The sequence below is a fragment of the Balaenoptera physalus genome (assembly GCF_965194825.1).
Source record: "Balaenoptera physalus genome assembly, chromosome: 7".
Classification (NCBI taxonomy): domain Eukaryota; kingdom Metazoa; phylum Chordata; class Mammalia; order Artiodactyla; family Balaenopteridae; genus Balaenoptera; species Balaenoptera physalus.
Genome location: NC_138886.1, coordinates 70,448,906 through 70,476,080, shown reverse-complemented (window position 1 = coordinate 70,476,080; position 27,175 = coordinate 70,448,906). Strand labels below are relative to the sequence as shown.

The 27,175-nt window shown below is 38.0% G+C and overlaps 1 protein-coding gene across 9 annotated transcripts in view; it reads left to right on the top strand.

The window, feature by feature from the left end:
• The window catches only part of IFNE (interferon epsilon), an 85,338-nt gene that overhangs the window by 7,186 nt on the left and 50,977 nt on the right, over window positions 1-27,175 (top strand). For 8 of the 9 annotated variants that reach the window (XM_082470522.1, XM_082470524.1, XM_082470523.1 and 5 more), the window contains exon 1: window positions 309-27,175. This exon is cut by the window's right edge and continues 21,510 nt beyond it. The exons of the other annotated variant lie outside the window; for it this stretch is intronic. The gene's annotated coding sequence lies outside the window, so the exon portion shown is untranslated. Of the gene's footprint in view, window positions 1-308 lie in introns of those variants that run through there. 9 annotated transcript variants of the gene reach the window in all.

Below are 27,175 nucleotides of genomic sequence, written 5' to 3'. Positions count from 1 at the left end.
TGCCTAAGAGGCTCTAAAGTGTGGTCTATCTTAAAGCTTGCAAAGTTTCAAGTGTCTCCTGTCACTGTACCTCTTCTAGGGGACTTAGGGGAACTCCCCATGGGAGGACACTATCATTCCATATACACACCCTCCTCTCTCTCCCTCTCTCTCTCTCTGTCTCTCTCTCTCTCTCTCTCTCTCTCTCTCTCTCTGTCTCTCTCTCTCTCTCTCTGTCTCTCTGTCTCTCTCTCTCTCTCTCTCTCTCTCCCCCTCTCCCCCCTCTCCCTCTCTCCCTCTCTCCTTCTCTCCCTCTCCCCCTCTCTCCCTCTCTCCCTCTCTCCCTCCCTCCCCCCTGCTTCCACATCCAAGTTAGCACTACTTGGACCTGAGCTTTTCCTTTAGCACTCTTCTCCATTCCCCTCAGCCTCTTCCACTGTTCTCTGTGATGGCAGAGGAGGTAGGGGCTCGTTAGTATTTATTTTGTAGAGGTTAAAGATCCTGCACTCCTGAACAGGATAATTGCAGAGGCCCCTTTTCAGGCTAACATTTTGCAGTGTCTGAAATTCAACACAGGGACACAGGAAAAGAGCAAAAGGAGAGGGCTAAAGAGTGGACTGAGTCAGTTTGCAGGCTGAACAAAACAGGGATTAAAACGCAGAGAAACAAAGGGAACTTTAATAGCAAAAAAAAAAAAAAGATTTGTCAAAATGAGCTCAGAGGTCAAAACAAAAATGTTAAGGACAAAGTCAGACGAATTAAATTTACGTGAGAAGAACGTAAAAATGTAAAAAACAAATTTGATAATGGAAAAATGACTTTTAAATAGTAAAAGCAATTAAAGCTCTGTTTTTTTCATCAGAATTCCTCTTTTGAGACCCATTGGAGCAGAGTGGTTATATTTCAGAAAAGCAAACCTTTTATGTGCATGGGGAAAGAGGTTAAGAGGAGGAGGATGTAAAACAACATTCTGAGACACCACCAAATCCAAATCCAAGCATTTTGAAAGGGATTTTTGACAAAAGAAATTCTAAAGCAGTTTGAAAGTACGAAGTCATTTTCTCTTTTTGTGTCTGAAATGGAAAACAGGAACTACACAAATTGATAGTCACCCGAAATTTAAAGCATTTACAGAAAAAGCCAAAACAGACAAGTTTATCATAAGAAATATTTCAAAAAATCTTTGGAATCCAAAAGCTAGAAACAATATGACAAACACAAAAGAACTTATAAAAATAATAGCAAATGCTGAATTCTGTTTGGGTCAGAGGGAACCAGTATAGTTGCTGGAACCTGTGGCATTCTAGAAAATGGCACTAGTTTATGCATAATCATGTATGAGAGTGAACTGCGAGGAAATGAGTGAATGTTGCTGATCAGTTACCTACTCAATCTAGCAGTAACTTAGTTAAGTAGGTTGCTGTGGATAGAAGAGTCTTAACGTAAGTTTTTGTTTTAAGTTTCCCTCCCCCACCCCAACATTATGGCTACCACCCGGGGGGAATGGACTGGGTTTGGAATGTTGGGAACCCTGTGTTTGAGTCCCAGCTCAGCACTTAACTTCTGGCTGTGTGATTTGGACAGGTCTTTTAAAAGCTCTCTGCCTCATTTTCCACATTTGTTAAATGGTGTTAATGCTAGTCTAATACCTTCTTCACAGGGCTGTGATGAGAATCAAATGAGCTCATGTATTTTGTAAGTATACCTGGATGATTTACTGTAACAGAGAGAGATCTTTTTGAAATTACTTCCAATGAGAAGAAGAAATTAATGTGATGAGTTACTTTTTTGTTCTTTTCTATCACCAAAGTTCTTGAGACTTCAGGATATCACCCAAATGTAGGGCTTCTTAACCTGGAGTCCATGGACCACAAGAGGGCCCATAGATAGAACTCAGGGGATTGTGAGCTTGGATGCAGAAATGTTTTTATTTGTTTGCATTTTATTTGCATTAACCTCTAATCAAAACTTAGCATTTCTATCAGTTATGGATGGAGGTAAAAAATTACAGTAGTATTTTAGCAGGACCTGTGACTTTATCACCAGTAGAAATCACAGATACTTTTGTATCACATTACAGTTGTTGCTGACATCTAGAAATACTGTTTGTGTATGACACAGCTTTAACATAATGGTAGTTACTAGATACATTGCTAGATCTTGTTATTAATATGTTAATAAAGAATCACATATATATTACTGTATTAAAATGTGTGTTTTAATATTTAACTATTTCACTATACTTGGTTTCCTTTGTAGTCTGGTTTATTTTTATGCATTTCATCTGAGAAGGGATCCATAGATGTAAAAAAAGATAGGGGTTTTTGAGGTTATTATTCTGCCATAGGGCCTATGGGTTTCACCAGATCCTGGTATTAAGAGAAGGATTACCTGTACACTGGCTGCCTAGATAGCCATGGCTGAAAGTGAGAAATTCTAGTTATGCAAATTAAAGTAGCTTAAAGTTATAATATAATGACACAGTGCCCTGGACAATACAAAGCACAGATCTCTTCACCCAGTGCCACCTCTGTCATGCATAGCAGATTCAGGCCAGACCATACAAATGCACTCAGAGGGGTGAAGATCACAGGGAATGACAAGCTGCATTCATATCCTCCAGCTTAGTTACTTTCCTGACACCTGTAGATGATACCCAAACAGCAGGCAGTAAGAATGTTCATCTGGAAACCCAAACAAGAAAATAGATGTATATATATTTCTTTTTTAAGGTTTATCTTGTGTTTTTGCCATTGTGCATTTGACTTACCAAAAAATAGCAATAAGTAAGATTACTCTTCTTTGTGGGTCTTTGTTTAAACCTCTGTCAGAGCCCTCACTGGATTCCTGATATATGTGCATCTTTCTCCCCAAATAGAGTTTTAGTTCCTTGAGGTAGCAATCCTGTCTTGTCATGTTCTCTGCCAATTTTATTTAGCGCCTAACAAGAAGTAATTGAGTAGATTATACTGGTGTGCATTTTGAGTAGTTGAGACTCTTTTTTTTGGTCTCCATATTCTTCTCTGCTAGCCCCACTTTCTGCTTAAAACGTAGGCTGCATTTGCAGAAACAACAGCGACAAATAAGCTAGCATTTATTGTGACATCATACTCATCTTGATTTCCCAACATTGAATATTTGAGCTTCTTTAATAATACGAATTTGGCGAACATTATTGTCCTGAGTTTTGTCACAGCTCTTGATTTTGCTTGATCATGCTGTCCTTGTTATCTGATAATGCACGACTTGGAGGTCTGCTAGAGATACTCAATGTGCAGGAGAGTCAGAGCCTTTCAGAACTGGAAGGGCCCAAATACTCTTTTGCATTGGTGATCCCTGAGGCCAAGAAAGGTCAAGGGACTTATCCCGGCTTCAGAGTGGGTAAGTGGTAGACTCAAGAGCTGAATCCTGTCTGTAGATTCTCAATTCACCATCCTTTCACCACACAAGGCTTTCCTTAAAATGTGTTCAATCTTGCAAGGTTCTGCATAGGATTCTTTATTCAGATCAGTTGTGAAAATTCTGCATGCCATATATTTTGGTTTATTAAAGATTCTGAGAAATTCTGTAATATAGAGACTTGTCCGATTTTAAGCCACCATTTTCCAGGTTTATTTGATCATAGAATCCGTTTTTTCCCCCCAGAATCCACCTAATGAGGTGTCGTACTTTGGGGAATACTGCCCTGCACAGTGATGAGTTTTGACGATAGTGAAGATGGCCGCAGTGGTGGTGGTGATAACAACATTTGCTGAGTACTTACTGTGCCACAGGCACTGTTCTAAATGCTTTGCATAGTAAGACTCTAAGCCTCATAACAACCCCATGAAACTACAACTCCATTTTACAGATGAAGAGACTGAGTCCAGAGAGACAGCTGGAGTATAGTATCAATAGTTGTGTTGCTCAGATAACAGTGTCACCTCTAAACCAGGGTTTCTCAACCTTCGCACTGTTGACATTTTGACCATATAATTTGTTGTTGTGGGAGCCTGTCCTGTGCACTGTAGAATGTTTAGCAGCATCCTTGGCCTTTTCCCAGATGTGTCAACCAAAAATGTCTCCAGACATTGCCAAATGTCCCCTAAATTGCTTCTGGTTAGGAACCACTGTTGTAAACTTATAGCAGAAATTACTTTTTCACACGACCTTCCTGGTAACTTTTACAGTGACTCATGATCATGATTGGGCAAATTACATATTGTAGATTTTGTGACTATATCAAGCTGTGTACACTTGTTTGGGGGTGGGTGTGAGTTAAACTTGAACCATGCTGCTCTCTTCTCTTCATGCTACTCTGTTTCCTTACACAGCTTCTGGTGAGAGCCTAAAGGCTAAAATTGTGATTCTACCTGTAATTTCTTTTAACTGTCCTACACACCCCCAAATCATATATTGTTTCCATTTTATACTTCCCCTTGGACTTGACCCACATGAACACACACACACACACACACACACACACACACACACACACACAGAGTCTTGTTTTTCCTCTGTGTAATAGAGGACTTAACACATTTGAATTACTCTGCAGTAAGAATTTATGTCTGAGCCAAGATTAACAGCTGCCAAGAAAAACATACCCAGCAGTGAAACACTCACAAAGATTTGGTGAAGAAAAAAATAATGTTATATGCTGAAGTACATTACTAAGGTATTGGGTTTTATTTTTGCAGTGTGATAACTTGTTAAATTCACACACTTCAAATGGATTCAAGGCTTCTGGTCATTGTTTGTAACTTAGTATGCCGTTTTCACGAGTAGCTGAGGTATAATAAAAAGAGCAGTGAAATACCTAGATTTAAATACTGGCTCTACCAAACACTTACTGTGTGACCTCACCTCTTTTTTTAAGGGTTTGATTCTCCACCAGTAAGATAGGGTAATGCTATGAAACTGCTCATACTATTGAAAGGCTGAAGTGAGAGCATAGATACACCGATATCCAGCCCAGGTCCAGATGTGTCAGTTTTTCTTCTTCCTTCCAGGACCAGTTTATCAAGGAACTCTACCATGGTTTTCAACTTCATAATCCTTTTTGGTAATTCTTTCAATGTAAACCAATTGTTTTTGAAAGTAGTAGAGATAACATCAAGTAGCCTAGTGCACTTTCATTACAAGATGGGGTTTGGAAAGAAGGGAGAGTACATACAGTACTCTAAGCCATTGAATCATGGAAACTTCACATTTAAAGATGTAACAAGGTAGCCAAGAGAGGGAGAGAAAGGATTCACAGAGGAAGTTTCAGAGCCAAAGCTTACTCTCTAATCCTAGTGACCCGTTTACTGATTCATCTTTGTAATGGATATTTGAGTACCTACTGTGTGCCAGACAAAAGGAAGCACTAGGGATATAAAGAGAGCAAATAACAAAAAGAGCTATTCTACCTCTGTACCCTGTCCCCTTGGAAATTAGATAGTGACTGTCCCAATTCCAGTTGATATTTGCTGCCTAGAACACCAGTTTGGAAAGAGTCCTGAGGCTTGACTGAACTCATTGGAATGAATGCTGTGATCCATTAATATTGTCTGCCTTGGACAAGATAAGGACAGTGGCAGCACAGAATTTGACAGTCCTCTGGCAGAGGGGTTTTTAAAGTGTGGGTCTGACCCATTAGTGTATCATGAAATCAGTTATGTGCGTCACCATAAGCATTATTTAAGAAAGGAAATAGTGAAATAACAAAGTGCATTGCACATAGTGATTATAAGTATTGCTTTGTAAAACTTTTGTTTTTGTTATATATGCATTGTGTAACAGGTCATGACGTAAAATGCATTTCCTACAATGGGTTGCATAAAAGTGTGATTCTAGTGGTTTCATGAACACCTACTCCTTTTTCTCTATGTTCATACTGGTTTTATTTTTCTGAAATTACATAATCTGTTTGATAATTTATGCCTGATTAATCAAAAACAGAACAACTCATACGTTCTAGGAGTCGTTCTTCAACACATGGTATGTGTTTCCTTTGAGTGTACTCGTTAGACTCTTTGTATTTTGTCTGAGGTGGTTAATAATTTTACTTATAGTCAGTTCTGGTGGGAAGCAAAATAGCCAAGTAGTTAGAAGCATAGACACTAGAGTGAAGCTTCCTTTGTAATATAGATCATACCACTTCAGAGCTGTGTGACCTGGAGAAGCTACTTAAAACTTGAATTCTGTGACCATCACACATCATGTTTATTTTTTACACACGTGCAGAATATCTGTTTCAGAATTCTTTGGTTACTACTTAGGGCAACGCAGATATCTGCTCTCCTATTGCACGGCCATATCATCATATCACATGGCAAGAATTTGTAGAAACAGCATCAGAGTTAAACAGGAGAAGTAAAAATGCTGCTATATATCACATATTGGGAACATGTCCACCATGAATGATAATGAGCTACCAACACCATTATAGTACTTCAACCACCATCTGTTGGTTCTATTTAATTTCAAAAGTGTAGGGAGAAAAATGAAAGTCTATAATAACAATAAGAGTATGTAGAAGGAGAGTATTTGGAAGCCATGAAGAAAAAGGATGGGGAACAAGGGGGTAAGAAGCAGGCTAATCTGAAAGACCACACTTTGCCCCGATTCCAATACTGGTTTCAAGCATAAAGTCATCACTTGAAAGCCCCACAGTGATTCTTTTATAATAAGGGAAAACCCCACTGCATGGCTTGCCTGACTACTCCTTGGACAAGAATTAGATATTTTAAACGTGCTTTTAAAATAATTTAATTGGAAGCACCTTGAGTTTGGAGCAAGACAGGTTTGAATCCTGGTTTTGCCATTCCCCAGCTCTTTGGCTCTCGGCAGATCACTTCACCCTCTGAAACCTCAATTCTATTTCATATGAAATGGATGTAATACCATATTTCATAGGGTGATGATCAAGATTAACTGAGAGCGACTATGTAAAATCCCTAGCACATGGTGAGTAGCCAAGAAAAGTTCTCCCCAACCTCCTACCCTTTCAGAAAGAGTCAGATTTGGAGTGTATTTTTATAACATAAGCAATTTCCATGTGAATATGTAGAAATTACAGACAAGAACAATGTTTGAGAACATAAAGGAAAATGTTCCAAAAAGAACCTTTAGTTGCAAAGTAATTAAGCCTTTGACACCCTACTTCTGTACCTGTGACTGCCTTCTTTGTCATGAAGCCAGGAACAGGAAAAAGAGTGCACCGAGGCCATCCCCTCCATAGCCTGGCTTACTCTCTGTTGCATCTCATACCACACATTAGATAAGCAAATTATGTATCATGCACATTTAATGTGAATTTGTTATTTCTTGTAGATTAAGAGGTCTCACAGATGACTTGTTTTTACTTCTATGAATTGGTTAAATAAGGCAATTAGACTATCCAATCTAGTCCAATAAAGGTTCCATCCAAGCTTTCACATCCTAAGATTCTATGGTTCTTCCTTTAATTGAATCATAGTCTGCAGTATCCCTGTTAACTTTTCTTCTAGTCTATATCTTCAAGACTTTTCAGCTTCCACTTGGCTTGAATGGTAACTATACCTATGATTAGAACATTAGCAAAAGTAGCTATGCTGTCCTTGACTCTTCCAATCCCCACCTCCTAAAAACCCTTTTTTTAATATCTCAGTAATTTCTGACAGCAGGACTTCCTTTTCAAGAAGTAATCTACCAAGTGACAAGCCATACGTGCCTTTGAGCACAAAGAGATGATATATTTGTCAAAACAAGCACTGTTATGCTTGCATTGTATAAAACCTACTGTGAATGGGCACTTTAAAAAGTGAGCGTTCATTCAGCTTCCTGGGAAGGACCAACCTAGAGCTGACCTTGTTTGCCAGGGCAAAATATGCTACGCCATGATTTTTCTCACCATTCCAAGAGTTTTCTGCCCTCCATCCATGAATGACTTTGGTGTGTATTTTATTTTCTGCTGGCTCCTCTGTAGATTGGTATTAACTTGTCAAACCTTTCTTAGCTTTACTGGATTTTTTATATGAAAATGTTCTGCTTGGTTAGTTACTAGCTTAAAAGACATGGGGATCTAACTTCATGAGACGGTTTTGAAATTACCACCCTGCATATTGTGGAACACTTCATCACCACAGGTAAAATTCTAATAGCTACCAATGGAGGAAGAAAACAAATGTTATTCCAGTAACACACAAGACAGCTATTTTATCGTCTTCCTAGACTTGGGAATATTTTTATTAATTAATTTCAAATCTGCAATGTTTTATACTATTGAAATTTATGAATTAGTTTAATTTTACTTTTTATGAGTTACTAATTCAGAAGCATGATGATATGAAATTTTTACAGATTTCTTGGCAGAAAGAAGATTTCTTGGCACTTCCTCTGTCAAGTGCCCCTGACCTCCATAAACTACCACCATGTACTCAACTTGATAAATGTAGTGTGTACAGACACACACACACACAGGTTGTATGAAGGCCACACTGTGCAAAGGCTTCATAAGCAGAGGTACTGGCAGGAGGGCGGGCATCTAATCTCAGCCTCACCACAGTTTATAACTTCCTACAAGGAAATCAGTGGGTTCTTCTAGATTCTTAGATTTAGGTTCCCACTATTGGATCCACTAGAGTTTGTCTTTTGAGAGGTCATCCTTTTTAAAGTCTATTAAAAGTGTTAAAAATTTAATTATATAATTTATCAAATTTCCATGCCAGTCTGAATCATGGTATTTGACAATTTGATGTAATACATAGAGAAAATAGGCTGAATTCTAACACTTGGTTATTTGGGGTAACACAGATGTAATGCTAAGGCTAGGTGGAGGGGTCTGCATGGAAGATATAGTGGTGTGCGGGCTTCTCATTGCGGTGGCTTCTTTTGTTGCAGAGCACGGGCTCTAGGCACGCGGGCTTCAGTAGTTGTGGCTTGCAGACTCTAGAGTGCAGGCTCAGTAGTTGTGGTGCACGGGCTTAGTTACTCCGCGGCATGTGAGATCTTCTTGGACTAGGGATCAAACCCGTGTCTCTTGCATTGTCAGGCAGATTCTTAACCACTGCGCCAGCAGGGAAGTCCCCAGAATAGTGCTTTTAAATGTGCTTTGTGCCTAAAAGTTGTGGAGAGCAAAATGTGGTATGGAAAGTGCATTTTTTTTGGCCTGACTTTGCATTTACTTGAAAGAAAATACAGGCTACATGCTTATATCTGCACCACCTCCTCACTTTGAGGGATATTGAAGCATGGATTAAAAAAATAATAAAGATGCACCAAAAAATTATAGAATGGTAGCTCCCTGTGATTTTATTTTTAAAAATAATTATTACTCTTGACACTTACACTTTATCTTCAAAGTGCTTGGCAAATATTAATTAACTTTCTCAAAGTTTAAAGGAACTCAAGTCAGCTTGCTTTTTTGTAGAGAATATCCCATTGAAGTCAGGTGGTATAAGATTGAGCTATAATAGAATTAAAAGATTCTTAATTGGATGCCTGGGCTTCAAAGACCAGAGATCTAAATGGAGTAAAGCAACAAACATTTAAGAAAGTAATTTGGTTTGTGCTGAAGAAAAACTGAATTTATTGTCTTGGCCAAATAAATTTATGCCCAAATGAAATCCCTTAATGGCGAGAGACAGACTGGGCTTAACTTGATTTCTGCATTATTCAGATGGCTGTAGAGTGACGCTTGACCTGATACCACATTAAACATTTGTAGATTTTGGCCCACATAGGCATATTATTAAATAATTACTTTTTGCATACTTAGGAAGTAGCAAAAATTAATAACCCCAGAATTAGCCCATTCTAATAAAAATAAGTGGCCTAAAATAGTTAATATTGGAAAATATTTTCAAAATGACAAATACAAGTATTTATCAATAGTTTTGATAAATTCTACCAGATCCAGAGCCCAGAACATCCTGTAATTTTAAAAGAATTTAATTCCTATGTTGAATTTCGTAAAGATTTGCTTTCATTGAAGGTTTCACCTTTAAGGTGATTACTCTAGCGTGGCACATGTTATTTTCTGATCACTTGCTCCCTAAACTGCTTACATTTATGACATGTCCCATTCCTACTTGCCCTCTACACATGCACACACACACACACATACACACTATGGACAGGTACCAGCAGTGAATTAATTCTTGTTACGATGCGGAAGTGCTCTGGTGGGTAAATCCAAAACCCTGGACACCATTAATTCATCTTAATCCTTTCCATGTAATGAGAGCAAGTGATAGAATACAATATAAAAACAAGGGAAAAAAGATTGCATATAAACATAAGAATAATATAAACAAAGTAACTACCCGTGAAGGTGTAATTCCAGAGATGTCTAAAATAGCCCTTACTTCTGTGGGCCTCAGTTTTCTTATTTGTAATATGGTCTCAGTTTGGGGGGGGAAAAAAAAAAACAGAACTAGCCTAATCCTTGATATATAGTATTTTTTTCATAAATGCTTACTCTGTGCCCCTCAAAGTCAAGATCCTTACAAGTTTCTATTTTAGGAGAAAGAGAGCAGAGCTAATTCCGTTTAGTTGCTGGCTGTTTCATGCCTGAGATCATTTGCATGGACTGTTTCTCTCCTAGAAAAGTTCCATCCTGCCTTATCTGCTTTTTGAACCATTGTTTAGTCTTCACAGTCCTGCTCAGTCATTAGTTCCTCTGTGAAGCTCTTCATGACCTCCTTCCAAACAAAAGTCATCTCTTTCCCTGTATTTTAAAATCTTTAGCTGCTTCTGTTCTTGCCTGTGTTAGAGTGATGTGTTATTTTTCAGTCTGTCCACCTTCTCCACTTGGTTGTTAGCTCATCGGTGCTGAACTGCGTCAGTTCTTTAATCTGGTCTATAAAACTTAAGCAATAAGTCTTAATTGAGAAGGGATGAAGTGAAAATGCTCGCCATAATCTCCAAAAGGGCTTTACGATTCACTTTAAAATGTATTGTAGCAACTTCTTTTTTTACTGTACTCCATTTTTTCTTTAAGTTTTTCTGTTTGTTTCCTATCATAAATCATTCTGCAATGAACAGCATTATATACAGGATTCACTAACCTTCAGCTGGTTTGGCTATACTTGCTAAAATACTGGAATATTTCCATACTGATGGGAAAGTAGTCACTACCCCAGCCATCCTGAGTCCCCTCTCTCTACCCCTCCTGGACTCCTCATGATCTAATTTAATGCCTGGCCTGGCACAGTAGCAGGCCTCTAGGACACAGGTGTCATTCATTCTGATCAGTCCTGACTCTGGTATATCTCTTCAAAATAGTTAATGACACCCCTGAATCTTTGCATACATCTCTCATCATTGAAAAATCTAAAAGTGAAAATCTTTGGCCAACAAATATGTCAGGAGCCTATCAGGAAACAGATCACTCAAATTAGGATAATTCTTGTCGGGTTCAATAAAGGAACTATTTAAAAGAGAGGGGGCAGAGTAAGAAGGGCTTCTAAGAACAGAGATGGTTTGCACTCCTAGACAAGAAGGTGAGGGGTGGGAATAACTGGAACCTGCAAGAGGGCCACTTGGAGTGGACCTGTGGCTTTGGGCTGAGGGGCACAGCCCCACAGAGAGCAAGCCCAGGGAATTTACATCCCAGTTTCCCTCTCTTTCCTCTGATCTCCTATCAGGACTCCTCAGTGCTGTCACCAGCAGGAAGTCAGAGGACTGGGGAATTGTTTATCTAGTCTGTCACAGGTCTGCCTCCCAGGGCAGAGAGCAGGGTGGAGAGCTGATTTGGAGAGGTAAACCCAGAAGACTGCTGGAACACGTATAGCCTCTTTATTCCATAATGAAAATTTGTCTCCAGAAAAAGTGATGTTTTAGGGCCTCAAATGTAGGCTATAATCTGGGCATGAGTTGATTACATTTACTTTACAGATAGTCTGAATTGACTCATAAAAGAGTGCAATCTGGTGCAATGGTGGGAGGGGAAAATCACAGAGATACTGTGTACCTGGGAGATGCTGGGAGAGGGAAGGCCAGTGAGGATGGGGGAGCATCTTGGATAAACTCCTCCTGCCCACAGAGTTGATCTGTGGGGAAGAGTGGGTGTAGGACCACAGAGAACAGAAGCATCACTGTGATTATCTTAAATTCTTTTTTATTCTTAACTTATGCTGGACCAGTAAGCCAATTCCTCGTATTTATGTTACCCGGGATGTTGTAAAATTACCTCAGAAGAGACCTTAGAGGACATGCGGATCAGCCGTGTTCATGCTGTTCTTAGCCACAGAATCCTGCAGAAGCAAAACATAGAAAACAGACAAAACAGCTGTGGTTAAGAGTGGTGAATCTTCCACTCTGCCTTCTTCTCCAATTCTGCACTCCAGGGGACTTAGAGGATTTGCCTAAAGGCACACAGCTTGCCCAGGACTTAACATTCTCTGGCTATTGGCTCCATCCTTATGTACCTACAGATAGAGCTTTCTCTGGTCGTTATCAATTCATCATGGAGGCTTCCCCTCATTTTTTCTCCACTCAACATTATTGGTTCACCAGCTTGTTAAGCTGACCATGATGTAACCATCTCTCTGTCTTAAAGCCTTCTATCTGTGGTTCTGTACCCTGCTTGCACATGATAATCATGTGGGGAGCTTTTATAAACATGCCAATGCTCAGGCCCCATTTCTAGAGATTCTGATTTATTCGCTGTGCTGTGAGGTCCAGGAGTAAGTAAAAGGATTCTAGTGACCTACAAGGGCTTGAGAACCCTGTTGTGCTGGAAACTCTGAAAGCACTAAATTCCCAGAAAGGAGAAGAGTTTGCTTAGCTCCAACCCCAGGCTGTAGTTTGTACCCTCGACAGTTTCACCTTATCCCCCAGGTGATCATGAAATGTGGAGGAAATGAAAAGTTAGTTTCTTATCTGGAAGAAAATTGGAATCTGATCTTCCGATGTGGAACTTGGGACAAAATTGCTCATCATTAATGCTGCTTTTAAGACATTTTGTAAGTCAAAAATAAACTGAGTAGTAAAACTCTATAGAGAAGCAAATATCTGTGCTTTCAAAATGTGATTGGAGATAGAGTTGTATTTTCCCAGGATTTATCCATTGATATTCCATCATACACTTTTACATGGCTACCATATATGAAAAATAAATGTAGTTCTTAACATTTAAGTTTACTGTTTAATTAGAGTGCTTGTGTTTTTAATGTTTCTGAAATGGATCAGTAAAATCACCTTAAGTTACAGAGTAAATTTTTAGTAGGATTTCTAAGGCATAATTTAAATAGAATAGTATTTCTAAAAATATACATTTCTCTCTTTCAATAAATATTATGAAGGTTTAAATGTGAAACTCTATAATTTATTATATGAAGACATTTTCATTATTCATTATGTAATATTTTAAATGAAGCGTAATGAGTTGTATTTTTTTGGTTTACATTTTCTTTTTACTAACTTTCTTTTGAAATCCATGTGCCCCTGGGTCTGTTCGAACCATCCCATTGTGTTTGAAAAGTGCCTTGTCTCCTATTTGCTTCTTCTCAGAATAATCCAGCTTAATTCTTTGTTTCAGGTCTTTAAAATGTCATCGTCCTTGCAGTAGCAGATACTTTGCAATACAGTAAATGGAATAGTTTGCATTTTCTTCTGGATATCAAACATGGTAGAACCAAAGTTGAAATTATCTAGTTAAAGCATTCTCCATTCCTTTTTAAGTATTTTATCTTGCTAAAATCCCAGCACAAGTTATGTCTGTAGGAGAGAAAGCTAATTGTAAATTAATAAGGCAAAGACTCTTCTTATATTTGTCTTCAAAGTGTAACATGTGTTTATTTGCCTTAGAACGCCACATACTAATTAATGACTGTCTTCAGGAAATGAAATTTTGATTTTGTGTTTCTTGCATTTTTGAGTGAACATTCTCAGGCTGACATCAGTAATCAAGACGTAGGTCTTCTAGTAAAATATAATTCCTGTCAGTATTAGCAGAGACATAATTAGGAATATGTAAATGGATCTTCATTGTAATAAAAGATAAACATATTTGTAGTAATATACCCAGTCCTATGAAAAACAAAAATCTCAAGGGCAGGGGCTTCCTCACGATCTGGGGGGACAAGCACTTTTTCCTGTGGTTATATCAGATTACCAAATGCTGGCAGAAAGAGTAGCATAAAAGGTTAGTGATGACAGTTTAAGTATGATGTTGCTTCTGTGGCCCAGAGGGCAGCCCCCTCAGTGCACTGCCAAGTTCGTTACTGTTTGGACTTGCCTCCTCCTCACTGAAGCTGGTCTTGTGTCTTTGGTTCTCCAGGTTTTCTTTTGTTCTCCATTTTTTCTCTTTTTTTCCTTGAGCTTATTTGAGTTTTTTGTAAGCATTTACTGGGAAGATGATTTATACACTTTAATAAGTATTTCCAGAGCAGCTCGAGTTGTTTAGAGGAAATATCTAAAAATACACACATTTACTCTGATTCTTGTTTAACATCTATTAATATTTATCTTCCCTTGGCAGGTATTAAAATGAAAATTTTAGCCCTAGACAAGAACTTGGAGATATATTTAGTGAAAGGGTAGCACAGCTGGGAAAAGTGCAAAGGAAAAGCTGGTATTTTGTTCTTAAACAAAGCAGAACTCCTTTTCATGAATCAGAGTTGGGTTATAAAGCATCAATTTTGCACATTCTCTATAAAGAGAATAAAATAGAAATGATGATGTGACCTTGCAGGGCTTTTGGGAGGATTGGAAATAGTCCAGTAAAGTATATGAAAGCCTAGCATGGTATCCGCACGGAGTAGAAACAAATGGTAAGCATTGTTGTTGCTGTCACTGCTTTTCTCTCCTACAGACCGTCCACCTCGCCACCTCCTACCCCAGGTTACTTGCAGCCTGTGCACTGTGACCTTTACTCCAATCTCCTTGACGTAGTCAGGCCATATTCCTTTCTAAGGTCCCCTTCTGGAATCCAGCTCTTCTTGGAGCCTTGGTAATCTCTGGGTCTGAAAACTGCCCCGTCATCATTAGCGGCTTAGGGCATTGGATTTTAATTTGAGCAAAAGTATACACGGATTGGGCCCAGTTTGTCAATGTGCCTTCCAGTAGCACCAAAATTACCTGCAAGGGACCATTAAAAAACAAAACAAAACAAAACAAACAACCTCCAGTAAATATAACTTAGCATTCCTCAGTCTGTTCCATTGTTAGAATAGGGCATTTAACAGCAACAGCAGCAAGACACTACCTGAGCAGTCTTGAAGATGAATTCTGGTTTTCCAGGGAGACCTAGGGGCATGTTAGGAGGGGGTTAATAGGCTTTAGGGAACAACACTTGCAAAGGGCTGGAGACTTAGCATTCTAAGGCTAAGCATTCTCCACGACTTACAGGTGATGGAGATATTTGAGAGGCTTTGGTTTTTGGATTACTTGGACGATTCCGTGTAATGTGTTCTTTATGTCTGAATTTGGTGGTGGTTGGCTCACAGGTAAACATCTAGCATGTTTTATGTTTTTATTATGTTTACACAGTGTCCCAAAGATTACTGATAAAGAAGAAGACTGAGTCCTTTATAGATTTGCTGTGAATCAACTTGGTGGATAATTTTTTGTGTTCAGAATGCTTCCTTTTGGATGGATCCTTTTGGAATCATGAAGCAGAATAATCATTTAGAAGACTATTTCAGGGACAGAAGAAATGGTGTGAACACAGTGTATCTGGGGGTGGATCTGGCATGCTACGGAGATGGTGAGATGAATCTAGCTGCACAGGGAGAGCCATGTTGTTAACTAGGAAATAAAGCTGGTGAAGCTGGAATTCAGTATGGGAGCACAGATACAGTGTATGGGGGAAGACATGCTGATTCTGGCTGTAACATTTACTAGCAATGTGATTATTAACTAGTTACTTAACCTTTCTGAGGTTTAGTTTCCTCATGCACAAAATGGAGATAATTTTCCTCAACAACTCTTCAGTTTGGAGTTAGGATTTAATCACAGAATAGATGTAAAGTGTTTGACACTTAATAAATTCTAAATTCATCCTCCCTTTGGTTAAGGCTTTGGAGGATCTAGGATATGAATTTAATGGGAAACTCAACCATTATAAAGATTTTTTATTGAAGTATAGTTGATTTACAGTGGTATATTAGTTTCAGGTGTACAGCATAGTGATTCAATATTTTTATAAGATTTTGTTTTTTAAGGTATGCACTATACCAGATCTTTAAGGGTGACAGCTATCCAGTGGTTAAAGGGGTCCCCTTGGCTGGGGTTTCAGAGGTATCATATATTACTGGTAAGTCACTCACCTCCTGTGTGACTCACAACAGCTCCACCTTCTCTACATTTTCACACATGAAAATATCGCTCACCCACCATCAGAATGCTCTGGTCTCTTTCTAGAAGTGTTGATAGGTTTGCCTGGTTCTATCCCCAGTCTCTCGTAACCCCTTTAAGGCCAACAGCACACAATTTTAGGCGACTAGCTAGGATTGGGGTAGCAGTCCATGGCCATGAAATCAAGAGAAAATAGAATGACTCATACTCAAATAAAGTAATGACCCTATTGTAAAATAAACATTTTAATTTAATAAAGGACATGTTTTAAGGGCTTGATTAAGGACTAAAATCTTTAGGAAAAGATGCCAGTTACCAAATCAAGCCAATGCTTTTACATTGGTATAGACCACAGTGTGGTGGCAATAGCAGTATTCAAAAGGATAATTGAATCATGACCTTAAACAATTAGATTTTTAAAAATAATTGCATTAAATGAAATTCTAGGAACATGGAGTTTAAGATGAATGTAAGGGAGCAAAGTAAGAGCGCATACTTTGTGTATATGGAGCGCTCTAAAGTCTAGTTCAATTTTTAGGTCCATGGAAAGTTTGTTAAGCAGGAAAGGATTCACCCTTAGTCTCTAAAACTGATTTCAAATGTGTCACATACACTCACTTCTTCCTTAAGCTTAATTTCCTTTAAAGGTTTAATATAGTTCAAGAAGTTTACACAGCAGGGTTGTATTTTGTCCTCTAACAAAGACCCAGCATGGCTTTCCTTCAGATCACTTTGGCCACATAAGGCAGATGAACTTTTCTAGTGCAACAGGTTACAATTTACTGTTCAAGGAACATCAATCTTGAAGTAAATTGATACCACAGATTCTTTAAATTGAATTTCCAGATGGTGGCTTTATACCGGGATTAACTCAAGATCTCTCTAATTAGGAGTCTACATTTTTAAAATATTTGTCCTCTTTCAGAGTTCCCTATCTCAGTGAAAGTCACCGCTGCCCATCCAGGAGCACAGACCAGGAAACTGGGTTTTTTTCTTGGTTCTTCTATTTCCTTAAGCCCTCAAGCAAGTTTTTTCTATTGTGCCTCCCAAATATATCTAGAATGTGTGTTCTTTTTTCTTCTAATCCAAGCTGACACCATCTCTGACTGGACAACCTTCGTGGCTGCCAGCTGGTCTCCGTTAATCCATTCTGGCCTCTTTGTCCATTCACTACTAAAGAGCAGCCAGAGTCATCTTGCCACATCACAAGTCTTAAAAATAAAAAGTGTTGAAACTTAGGAAAAAAATTGTGTTTTTAAAAACACAAAGCTTCTCATGTTGCTTCCTTACAGCTCTCTGGCAGCTTCCCATTGATTTGATAAAATAACCCAAATCCTTACTATTCTCTTATTCAACAAATACTGACTGACCTTTCTGCTGAAGGCCTTGTATCACATTGTGTCCTGGGGATGCAGAGATAAATGAGACTTGCCTCCTATCCTCAAGGAGCCCACCATCTAGCAAAACAGTGCTTGATCAAAGTTTACTCATTTATTAATATTCACTGAAATCCTACAATTTACCAGCAGAGTGCTGGAAGGAACTTGGATGTCTGTTGACTTCGCTATGACTTTAGTGAAATGGATGGCTTGAACAAACATGGCCTACACTGCTCTCAGGATAATTTTGACCCTGTCAGCCTAAATCCAGAGCACATAGTCTTAATCGTTATTTATGTCACTTATCGTCAGGCAATAATGCTGCATAGCAAACAACCAGAAAAAAATCCAAAGGAGTTCACCAGAAGTGTTTATTTGCTTACACATTGGGGTGGTCAGCTAAGCAGCTCTGTTCATCTTGGTTAGGCATGCTCACGTGTCAGGGCAGGCTATTGACTGATCTAGGCTGGCCTTGGCTGGGACGACCGGGGAGACTTTGCACTATGTGTCTTATTTTTCAGTAGAGTAGTCTAGGTGTGTTCTCATAGTGATGGCTAAGGCTCAGGAAAGAGGAGGCAAGCACAGTCTCACAGTGCTTTTTAAGCTCTGCTTGCATCCTGTCTTGCTAATGTAACAAGTTGACTAAAGTGAATTACACAGCTAATAACTCCAGAGTCAGAATGGGTACTGCAAAGTTACATGGCCAGAATGCGAATACAGGGAGAATTGAGGCCGTAAATTGTAATCCATCACAATGCTATGTTTTCTCTTAATACACTTTGTGCATAACTGATCATAGGACTTAGCAAATTAAGTTGAGATATATAATGTGTTAAGGGTTTACCCCTGCCCCAACTTGGGAAACTCACTATGGACGGAGACCTGTCTTCAGCACAATGTTTGGCATATAATAGATGCCAACAAATGTTAAAGTAATGGAATTATTGGTAGATTAACTTTCGTCTGTTTACTTGAGATAATTAAACTTTCTCAGCCTTAGCTCAATCGTTTATAAATAGAGGATAATAATACCCACTGCAACCACCTTTCTGAGGGTTAAAAGGGGGAAAAAATGTAAAAGTACATACCATTTTCTCAAGAGAATTGGTTCTCCCCCCACTTCCTTTCTCACTGGGTTTACATGAATTCGGGAAAATGGTAGATGATTTAATCTTGGCCTATTTTAGGCAGGAAGTTGTAGGATAGTGATCCCCCTATTAAAACCATCTTCCGTATATTCTCCTTAAAAATTAATTTTGTATAATACTCTTCTCCTAAAGAAGTTAGGTCCCCTTGAAGGCTTAAGCCTTTGAACCATTTGCAGTTTGTCTTAAATTCCTATAATGAAGGGATAAATTTCTTCTTTCTCATTCCCACAGAGAACTTATGCAAAGAGGAAAGGGAGTTTAGAATGGGTAGAGGACTGTAATTTGGGGGAATGGAGTTCTTTGAGGGAGAACAAGCCTGGTAGGTGCCACAGTATATGTGTGTGTGGGGAGGTGGACATTGGACTGGCAGAGGGGAGTATGAGATATTCCAGCAGGAAAGCCGGGAGCTAGTGGGGAGGGCAAGGAATAAAAACCCAACCCTTTCTGCCAGTTCATCTTTAATTTAGTGGTTGCAGCTTGGGGGTTTTTTCTGATGCCTGATACAGATATTCAGTTGTGTTTTATTAATATTTCTAAATTAAAATGTATAATATATATTTATATAGTCTTATTTCTTATTTTTTATATATAGTTTATATAATTATATATATAACTATATAAATAAATACATATATAATTATATATATATGTATAACTTTACCCCTTTCTTTCTTGTAGTCCCCTAGATGCAGGGCAGACACACATCTGGCTTCTATCAGTTGGGGAGTAGCTTTAAGCACATCCTGTCAAATTGTCTGTTCCCAAAAGCAATACCAACACATTCAGTGAATGTTATTTTTTCCCCACAGTTATGTTCTTGATTGGACCACAAATTTTTCCATAATACTGTACTTGAAAAATAAGACATTCTAGCTCTTTATACATAATCAGCCCCCTACCTCCAGCCACTTTTAGAAAACTTTTTTTTAATAAAGCGTAAAGTAGATTGTATTCCAGCTCTGGAAAAACACACTGAGTACTAGTTACACCATTTTTCTTTTTTTCTGTGATTGAGTTGGTCTCATTCTTTATATCTGTGTACTAACTGGGGCTGGTGTAGCTAACTGCCTCCTGTCCCACTCATGTCTGGGACATGCTGGATTTGCTGCCAGAATGGTTATAAATCAGTTACTCACAAAATGAAATCAGATTATTCATTTAAAATGAATTTAAAGTTAGTTAAAATAGTTTGAAAGTTCTATAATTTAAACTTTATTTTGTTAATTTTACTACTAAAAGGTTTAGTAGGTTTGAGATGTTTTTAAAAATTATTTTTATTCTTCTTTTAGGAAAAAAATTATAAATAGGCGCTGCGTTCTCTCCAGGGCATTTCATTGACAGTATTTTTCAAAGTTTAACCTTAACTGCCAAAGGCTATAATCAGGTACCCATAATATTTTTCTGCTTTCCAGTTGTAACATAATTCATGGTTAGGCTGTATTTTTGCAAGAAATTTGTCTGAGGTGTATGTGGTGAGGAGGTGCATTTTACCAGTGTCTGATGGAAGCCATCTTCCCTGGATACATCAGAGAAATTAACAAAAGGACCCAAGTTTTAACAGCAACAACTTCTTTAGTAGGGGAAGGGCATGATCTTGTTCTAGACTTTAAAATTATAAATTGAGCAATTATTTGATAACTTACAAAAGTAAGTTTCATCCTATTTTTAAAAAATGCAAGTAAATAAGGAAGAGGAACATGGGGCAGGTTATTGTATTATCCTATCTTTTCCCTTTAAGTGATCTTCATTAAAAATAGCCTGTGTGACTTCTCAGGTATCTGCTGTATCTACTGCATCTGACTGGTAAATCAGATAGTTGCTAGCTTTCAGTTTTCTTTTGCATATGCAAAATGGATCTGAAAAAGTCACAAGGAATTATTGTTTTCAAATATGTAGTCTCTTCCTTCTAAAATGATGGCAATCTACATCTTCCTCTCAATTATGAATATTAGGAATATTTTAAAAAGACTAAACTTTTGGAAGAAATTTGATTTAATTAAATCTTCTTAATTCAGTGGTGCATTTTGTAACCTAAGCTGTATTGTATTTACCATTAATTTCGAACTAATGTTCTGTACTTGATGAACCAAAAATGAACCAAAAATTCCTAAATACCTTTACATTAATAGATCATGATCAAGTTGAATAGTACTCTAGGAAGTCAATTAGTACCTCTTCCACCAGTTCTCTAGCCCCAGGACAATTTTTACAGGGTCTTGTGCAATAGAACCCTCATTACCTCCTGTCCTCCCACTAGAAATGTGTGCCACATCGTGCACATGTATAAGTGAATGTGTCTGTATATGCCTAGCTCCAGACTTAGGGAACAGTGAACTTTTGTTTCTGACAAATGCAATTGATATTAGTCAAGTTTAAGTGAACGTGATTCTTTCTTATCTGTACCTTGGTAGCACTATGCAGCGCAATGTTTTATATTTATGTGGGTATATCTTAGGTTCATTTTTTTTGTAAGTAATATTTATTAGTATTTTTATTAGAAATGTATATAAAGAGGAAAACAAAAATAATTTATAATCCTGTCATCCGATTACTTTTAAAATAATAAACCATTATTTAAAATAATAAATCACTCATGTATGTCCCCTTTAAGAAAAAATTTATATGTGCACCCCAGGATATGTGTATGATTATACATACTTTTTCACTGACACAAAAGTTCTCATACACTGTGTCATTATTTTTATGCCATAATCTTTTGTAAGAATGACGAAATACTTTATTGTGAGACTATATCATAATTTATAGTCATAATTTAGCCAATATCAATCATACTGATGGACATTCAGGTTGTTTCTAGTTCCTTGGCTATTAAAAACTGTGTTTCAGTGAACATCTTTGGACATAATACTGGTGCTTTTGCAAATGTTCTTGTGGATTAAGTTCCCAGGTGGGAGTTACTGGCTCAGAGGGGCACTATTTTTAAGAGCACATAAAGCAGTGAACTACACATTGCAGGGTGACAGTTTGTTATTGTTTGAGTACATCTGAGTGGCAGAAATTGACCAAGAGCGTTATTAGAGTAAAAATAAAACTGTACTGAGAGTCACTGGGATGTACCGTGGACTGTGAATATAGTGGTAATAACCTATAATTAACTGTCATCAACTTCAGACTTTACTGACTTAAAATTTTTGTCAGCATTTTCCCCCCGTCGTTTCACAAGCAGTCAGTAAACATTCTCAGGACTCATTTTACATCAAAGGCCATGAAAAAAAGAAACTAGCCACAACCTTCCTGTGCTTAACTACATCTTCAAAATTGGATGCTCTAAGAAGATTGTGTTGTAATGTTCAGAAACCAGTTTGCATTTTCAATTAATGAGTGTGTTTTCCCTCCCTCAGGTGGAAGGGAAGATTCTGGAAAAGTAAAACATCGAAGAGGCATGGTGCTGCCCCTGTAACTTGGAACTGGAGAGGAGGCAAGATGCTGGCATAGCTGTTGAACTGAGAGCCTGCTATGCCAGCATACTGCCACCTCTCTTGTCTGACAGCAGCCATGGCCACCTGCGTGCCGCTCCTCCACGCACTGCTCCGGATGTGTGCCCTTTCTTGGATGTGGGTTTCCATTACATGGCACCTCTCACCTCCCTGACCTCTCCTGCCATACTCTTGAGTCACTTCATTTTAGCCGCACTGTCTTTCTGGCTGATCCTTGAACACATCCAGGATGTTCCTGCCTCTTTCTCTTCATTTGGGTCTTAGCAAGGACATCACCTCCTCAGGGAAGGCTTCCTTGACCACTCTTTAAAACAGCTGTCACATACCATAGTCACCCTTCATGCCTGTAACCTGCCATATGTTTTCAAAACATTGGTCACCATCTGAAACACATTTGTTGGCTTGTTGAGTATCTTTTTATCTCCCTCATTAGAATGTAAGCCCCTTGGAAGTTAGGGACCTTGTGTCTTGATCAACCACAATATCCCCAGAGCCTGACACATAGTAGGCCCTTAATGCATATTTTTGAGACTCTACCCTGATTTTATCATGCTGGAGAGATGTCAGTCTCTTCCCATTTTGAATGGTTTTGGTAAAACCCTTCTGGGCCTGCACACCTAATTGCTTAAAACAGTCCCAACATACAGTCAGTCCTCTGTATTCAGACTGAAATTTGATCCAAAGTTTGTTGAGCATGCAGATGCAGAGAGCCAGATATACTACACCATTTTATATAAGGGACTTGAGCATCCATGGATTTTGGTATCCATGGGGACTGTTGGAATCAATCCCCCACATATACCAAGGGATGACTATATATATATCATTGGGTCCACAGACTCATGGAAGTCAGCAAATCATGGTGAGAAAAGCATGGGCTTCAGAATAAAACTTATGTTCGAATCTCACCACCGGTATTGCCTATGGTGTGTTCTCGGGCAGTCATTTAACCTTTGAGCTACAGTTTTCTCAATTGTAAAATGAGGATAATACTACTAACCCTTCAGGATTCTCGAGACAAAGAAATGAGATATTTTAGCCAGATAATTCTTACTTCGTGTCTAAGTGTCTTAAATTCCTGAGGTATGTGTAATAGTAGTAGACACCCAACAAATTTTATTTTACTACCAAGGAAAAAAAGTTAACTTTTCTTTAGCTAGAAACAGGTAATCAGCCATGGAATGTGTGGAACTGCGTTGCCAGAACTATAGCACATGTGGAATTCTTTGTTAAGACACAGAGATCTCAAAAGGCCAAGGAATTAATTGTCCAATATCTCAAATTCTTCTCTCTGGGTTAGTTCTTACTCCTCTGTCTTCTTTTATTTCTAGAGTTGCTCATTGTCTGTAGATCTCTTTTAAAAGCACCTTTTACAGATTCACTTTACAGAATCAAAATATTTAACAAATACTATTTGCTGATCATGTTTTTTAAGCATTGAAGTTTTAGTAAAACGTTTTGCTTTTAATAAACTAAGTTTTATTTTAATTTTGATGCTTTTCCAAGAAATAACAGTCACTACTCATGACTCATTTATTTTTTTTTTTAATAAATTTATTTATTTTTGGCTGCATTGGGTCTTCGTTGCTGTGCATGGGCTTTCTCTAGTTGTGGCGAGCGGGGGCTACTCTTCTTGCGGTGTGCGGCCTTCTCGTTGCAGTGGCTTCTCGTTGTGGAGCATGGGCTCTAGGCGCGCTGGCTTCAGTAGTTGTGGTACGTGGGCTCAGTAGTTGTGGCTTGCGGGCTCTAGAGCGCAGGCTCGGTAGTTGTGGCGCACGGGCTTAGTTGCTCTGTGGCATGTGGAATCTTCTGGGACCAGGGCTCGAACCTGTGTCCCCTGCATTGGCAGGCGGATTCTTAACCACTGTGCCACCAGGGAAGCCCATGACTCATTTATTGTTGCTCATGGTATTATAACATCCAGAAACTGTATTATACATTTTTGTCTTGCCTCGGAGTATATTAATCTGAGCTGTGAATTTAACAAAAACACATAGCACAAAGTATGGCAGTTTTAGTCTACAAGTCTTATAGAAGTTCCGTTGATACCTGAGGATGATTAGTTTAGAGACACCATTTAAAATTCAGTATGATAAGTACCTTAAGCAATATTATGCTACTTTCCTAATCTGAAGTTCTACAGATTTATCATCTCAATCTTGATGGTTTGTGTATTCATCACCTTGTTTTGTTCTTTGAATTCTTGAAGTTATCAGCCAGAAATAAATGCACAGAACACCAGCCCTGAAGGGTCATTATGTAAGCTAATATTGCCCATGGAAACTTTTCAGAACCCACAAAATAGCTACAGCTAAAAACAGAGATCCACATCACCTTATTCATTCTTTATCTTGCTAGTAAAGAAAATCGGTGCAGAATCAATAGGCTGGGACATTCTGTCTATTCTAGGAACTGTTATTTAATACTTTTTTAACCTATAACTTTGTTCTAAAAACTTGTTTCATGAGTTTGTTTGGGCTGCTTCTGCCTTTTCAGACTTCCATTTTACCCTCATCTACATCCACTGAGAGAGATATCCACTACCCCTTGACCTCAGTACCACTGATGGCTGGATCCATAATGGAAATGAACCCTGAGGTCACTTCAATCAATCCTCCACATCTTAATGCGTTTTACAGTAATTTGCTAAACACCTGAACCTTCTTTTTTATTTTTAAGTGATCATGGGGGCAAAAACAAAACTTGGGATATAGAAACATCAAAATGAGAGGCTAAGAAATTAATATTCTAAAGTATCCAATAACTCTTCTGAGTCAGTGGTTTTTAAACTTTAGTGTTGCATTATCAGTCACCTGGAGAGCTTGTTAAAAATGAGGATCCCAAACCATCCCCTAGACATTCTGATTTAATAAGTCTTGATTGAGACTCAGGAAACTTCATTTTTAACAAGCACCTTATTTTGATGCAGTTTGACAATGTACTTTGAGAACACTTGTCTTATATCCTAAGTCACAGGGCAGGTTTTTAAAAATCATATACAATTCCCAATATGGAACTTGGGCATGGTTTTGAAAGCAGCCTGCTTTCCCACTGCATCTGTGCTTATGGAAAACTGGAACAGTGTTTTGTAATTGTGCTTCATATTCTGAGGTTTCTTATATAAACAAGCTATATAACTACACACAGGAGCACCATGGGCTGCTGATGTGCTTCTGCGGAGTTGTTTTTAACTTCAATTATCTTTTCTCCACTGGTTCACATTACAGTTTCCAAGATGTTTTCTTTTCTTTTCTGATTGACTTGATATTGACCAAAATCCTTTACCTCTAAATATACATTCTTCTGTAAGATTTCTGTTAAATTGCAAATGATATATGAGCTCCTTAAGGCTAGAGACTAAGTCTGATTATGCAGAAGGGGAATTTTCAACATTTATAGGACTCCTACAGTGATAAATCTTTCTATAAACTAAAGGATTACATCTTAATTGATCTATTTCTTAAGTTTAGACTTTTGTGGATTTTTTTTTTTAATTGGGACATCTTTTCCTCTCTGAGACAGTATGGGGTAATAGAAAGAGCTTCAGAATGAAATGCAAAAAGACCTAGGTTCTAGTCCGAGTCCTGTCATTTTCTAACTGTGTACATGAATTTGGACGGATCATTTAATCTGTCACCTTATCTGTAAATTGGGGGTAATAGTAGGAGAGACTATATGATATATTAGAAAGAAAAAAGAAAAATACAGCTGTGAAAATTAAGCATGTAGGCAAACTGGAAGGTAATCTACAAAAAGAAAATAGTTGGACATTTTCAGTAGTAATTTAAACTTTTTTCAGTGTTTTTTTGCTTTGTGTTGTTATTGTCTAGTTTTAAAATTATTTAAAAATTATGACTCCCGGGTAAAAGGCAGAACTTTGTTCTCATTTAGCCTCAGTCACTTATTTGCTAACTAACTCCAGTCAAAAGAGAAGAAAGGTGATATTTTAGTTAGTTTTATCTTGAAGAAAGGTCCAGCTTCTCTTATCCTATTTTAAGCCTAGAAACAGCTTATAGGCCTTAAAATAATGATAATTCTATGAATCATATACCTTTCTCTATCTCATTGGCTTATTATGAGGTTCAAATTATGAAACTGCTTCAAAAATGGTAAGAAGTTATATGAAGTCCTAAGATATTGTTTATAAATTCTTTCCAACCCTCCCTTTCTCCCTTTATCCCTGCAAAAGTTAGCCTTTGAAATGATTGAAATTTTAACAAAAATGAAACATTTTATTCTAAAGCTGGCTATAAAGTTTTAATTCGTAGGGTTCTCATTATTTGTCAGTATACCTGTAGCAGCTAAACTGACAGGAGATTGTATGTTAGGCCCATCTTCTTTCAGTTCTGCTCATCTGGGAATGCGGAGGCAAAAAAGTGAGAAGCTTAGAGCATCCACTACAGTGGATTTCCTGTTCCATCCACACGTGTGACGAAACAAGCCAAAGTACTACTTTTAGTTTCACTGAAACTTAGATGATGTTTTTATTCCCATATAAATATTTTACATGTTTATTTAATGTATATTAGAAAAATACACATTAGAGTTTCCTTTTGAAAGTAAATTTGTTTTAATGTTTTAAAAGTTAATTAAATAAAATGTTACATTTATGGTAAGTGCACATGACAAAGGTTGTGGAATTGCTGCCCAAGTAGTGGGAAACGGGAGTTTGGGTGAGCAAGAGCCTGCTCTGGGAGCAACAGGTGAGAGCTTTATGGATCGGGTGAGATGTTTCCTAAAGTCTCTTCAATGCATGGTCCAAACAGAGAAGTTCATGTATTATTCATAAATGAAGAAAATTTTAGTTTTGAGTGTTAATGGACTTTGCCTGTGCATTGCATATATGGTCATATACTTAGTTGCTGTCAGGAACTACTAATATTTCCCTGATGTAAAGATAATATATCTTATGTCTTTGAAAGCAAAGCCCAGTTGGTAAATGATAAGAAAGTCCATTTAAGTTGAT